This window comes from Halichoerus grypus, chromosome 3 (assembly GCF_964656455.1).
Source record: "Halichoerus grypus chromosome 3, mHalGry1.hap1.1, whole genome shotgun sequence".
NCBI lineage: Eukaryota > Metazoa > Chordata > Mammalia > Carnivora > Phocidae > Halichoerus > Halichoerus grypus.
In genome coordinates, this window is record NC_135714.1 from 9,480,539 (window position 1) to 9,484,297 (window position 3,759).

Genomic DNA, 3,759 nt, shown 5'->3' on the forward strand with positions numbered 1-3,759 from the left:
GGTTTTTGTGTGGACATAAGTTTTCAACACTTTTGGGTAAATACCAATGAGCACGATTGCTGGATTATATAGTAAGAGTAAGCTTAGTTTTGAACTCAACTGTCTTCCAAAATGGTTGTACCATTTTGCATTCCCATGATGGTATCTTTTTTCATGTTATATCCCTGGTTCTTTACACCATAGCACATAGTGTTACGTACCCAGCACACAGCACGTACCCAATAGATATTTGTGGAATAATGAAAGAAAGAATTGTTGTATACCTTTTTTTTTCCAATCACTAAGCACTCACTTGTTCAGCAAATATTTATGAAGCACGAACAAACTCAGACAATGTGTTAGATATCGTCCAATGGAAGATATTAAGCTTTATTTTGTTTTCGAATACTCAGAATAGCACAGGCTTTGGGATCCAGAGGTGCATCCTGCCTCTGTCATCATGCCAGTCTCTACCGGTCTGTTCCATCACCTATTGAATGGGGCAAAAATGAGTTAATTTCTTGGGTGTTGGGGTGGAGTAACTGAGATAACGTATATAAAATGAGAATCACATGCTTACCACATAGTATAATCTCAGAAGTAGTAGCTAAAATCATTGATATCATTTGTTTATGATAAAAGATTTTCCATCTTTTAAATCTTTACAAAAATGGGTGTAAGTCCATATTCTTCACAAATCCATTCTTCTTTTGAGGTGAAGTCAGTTTCATGGTGGCCTTCCCTAAGAAGAATAATTAATTAGGAACTCCAAGAGGAAGCGACAGACATCTCAAATGCCTCCCAGAAATCCTGGCTTGAAAGCAGCCTTGGTAGTTTTGGGGAAACCCAACACCAGGCCAAGTGTGGGGAGAGGAGAATGCCCCCTTTGCTGTAGGTGGAGCCTCCTGCCACAGGCCTACAGCAACAGATCTTATAGACCCTACAGAGATCTGCCACCTCCCAGAGAAATAAAACTCATATTTACTATGACATTATCACAATGGAGGAGGGAATCCTTTTTTTCCAACAGTTGATGAGTGTGACTCTGCAAGTGGACACCTTACTAGATATATCTGAAATAGGAAACTAGCTAAGTCACTTTCTGAAAGTTCTGGCATCTTCTCTATACACCTTCATCAACAAACACCAAGCAAAAATAATAATCCTAGGAATCAAGAAAAATGCCCACCAGGAAGTAACCTCAGCCCTTCCTTGGCATGGTTTTCATATGTGTCTGCCAGCCCCTGGGGCTTCTTGTCACCCCACACAGCTAGACATCTTTCTGCCTTATCAATATTCACTGTTATCAGGGCTCTAAACAAGTTTCAGGAGGTTCTGATGTTGTGTTTTTGGATCAATGTTCAAATAAGCCAAGACATTTTCTTGTGCTAGTTAAGAGTGTGGCCTCTGGAGTTATACTAGCTGTAATTCTCATTAGCTAGGGCACCTTGGACAAATTACCTACACCTTTGTGTCTCAGTTTCACCATCTGTAAAATGAGGATAATACAGTATCTAATAATAGCATCATTTTCAAGATGTTAAAAAAAAACATAACACAAACGTAGGGTGCATAGCTTCAAAGCTTTTTCTAACTCATTATTAAGTAGGGGACCAACAGGTTGTAAAAATGGTTCAAAGAACATCTGAGGGATTGAGATTTTATAGACACTGAAGAAATTATATCAAAATAAGACCATTAGATTTTAGCTGTAAAGCTGGTTAATATCCTATAGGCAATAAATCCATAACCTTTGGAGTTATCTTGTCCACTATACATCTCTACCAGACAAAACCTACACATTGACAAGTGATTTGAAGAGTCTGGACCCTAAGTAACAATAAATGTGAGATGAAGATACCCCCTAGAGCCACACCATCAAATATGGTAGCCACTAGCCTCATATGGCTACTTAAATTCAAATTTAATTAAAAATAAATAAAATTAAAAATTCAATATCTCAGTAATCACATTTTCAGTGCTCAGTAGCCAGATGTAGCTAGGGGCTGCTGTGTGGGAGAGGATAGAATAGAGCATTTCCATCATAGCTCAGTGCTATAGGGGATAGCAGCACCCTCAAGAATTCTTGGGTGACAGTGTTAGCTTCCTATGGGTGTCAAAACAAATTACTACAGTGTTAGTGGCTAAAACAACACAGGGGCTCCTGGGTGGCTCACTGGGTTAAGCATCTGCCTTCGGCTCAGGTCGTGCCACCAAAGCCGCTCTCCCAGCCCAGAAGGGTGAGAGTTCCCAGACTGGTCACATGGATGATCACTTAAAACTAATTACTCACTTGTGTCGGAGAGATCCCGGGGTCCTGGGATCAAACCCTGCATTGGGCTCCCTGCTCAGTGGGGAGTCTGCTTCTCCCTCTGCCCCTCCCCCTACTTGTGCTCTCCCTCTCTCTCAAATAAATAAATAAAATCTTAAAAAATAAGAGGCCCAATGAGGACAGCTCCCCACCCCCACCCCTCCCCCCCCTCCCCCAGTGAGCTGTCTGTCTGGAGCAAAACATCTCATCCCTGGCTCACGAGGAGAACAGGAACCTGCAGGAGTGTGGCCAGAGAGGATACAGGCAAAGGAGAAGAATGGCCAAATGCCTCCTGGGTCCCTCCATGAAAACCAAAAGAGCCACTGCAGGTTTGAGTCCTCCTCTCTGTAGCCTTTTGGAGTGTAAAATCAATGTGAAAAGAGCAGATTTTATTGGCCTATTGTTAAAAGCAGAACTCAAGCACTTTGGATCTTGATCTTGTCTGTGAAACTGCTCCTGCCTCCCCCGGTGGGGGGGGGGGGGCACTATCCCTCCATCTTTTGTGTCCACACTGCATCCCCACAGAGACTTCAAGTGGCAGCAATTCTGTCACTTCCTTGTACTCATTTTTGTTGCGGGTAGAGATCTCATGAGGGTCATGCACACCTATATGCAAGGAATGTGCCTCTCTTTTCTAGGATTCCATATGATGTTTGTGCTGAGCCCCTATTCCCACCAGGAGGCTCATGTCAGTCTGCATGGGGTGTCCCACTCCTCTGCCTGGAGTCTTACACGCAACTTGAGGTTGACATAGAACCAAGGCTGTGGGAGCCACGCAGGGCTGGGAGGATGGCAGGGCAGCTGGTCGTCACCGCCACCAAGCCGCACCCTCAGCTGGTATGTCCAGCATCGGGATAACCCTCAGTGGTTGGTTCCTACAGGACACTCCTGGGCCCATCTCATGTTCTGCCCTGAGAGTGGCTTTCCCATAAGTCTGTGCTGTTCTGCACACACAGAAGCATTTGTGATTGCTTAGCCAGCCACACCGGCTCTACAATCCTTCAGAGCCATCACAGATGGATATGCCCAGCCATTTACCCTTGACTCGTGAAGCTTTTTTTCTGATATAATCTCCCCCCACAGGTACACACATCCGAGACAGCCCTCCTCACCTCTTGCTTCTTCTCTAGTCAGGAGGTAGCCACCAAAGCCGCTCTCCCAGCCCAGAAGGGTGAGAGTTCCCAGACTGGTCACATGGATGATCACTTAAAACTAATTACTCACTTGTGTCAGAGAGATGACCCCCAAACATCTGGTTCAGATAATCCTCCTCTCCTCCCCGAAGCCCAGCCTGAAACGTTCTACCAAATGTTGCAGGAAAACATACAACCTGCGCAGCATCCTAGCTGTCCATGGCCAACTGTGCAAGCCAACCTCTGGGAACAAATCTGCACCCAGCAGAGAAGCTCTGATTTCAGTGTGGTCATTTTGCACGTTTTAGGACAGAGCACACCCACCTCCTCCCTCTC

General features: G+C 44.6%; 1 long non-coding RNA gene across 1 annotated transcript; it reads right to left on the reverse strand.

The window, feature by feature from the left end:
• Positions 1–338: 338 nt before the first annotated feature.
• LOC118539035 (uncharacterized) lies at positions 339–704 on the reverse strand. The gene is made up of 2 exons (XR_004918905.2): positions 560–704; positions 339–469 (listed from the first exon to the last, which is right to left on the reverse strand). It is a non-coding gene; the product is annotated as an uncharacterized LOC118539035 (long non-coding RNA).
• Between the last annotated feature and the right edge of the window lie 3,055 nt (positions 705–3,759).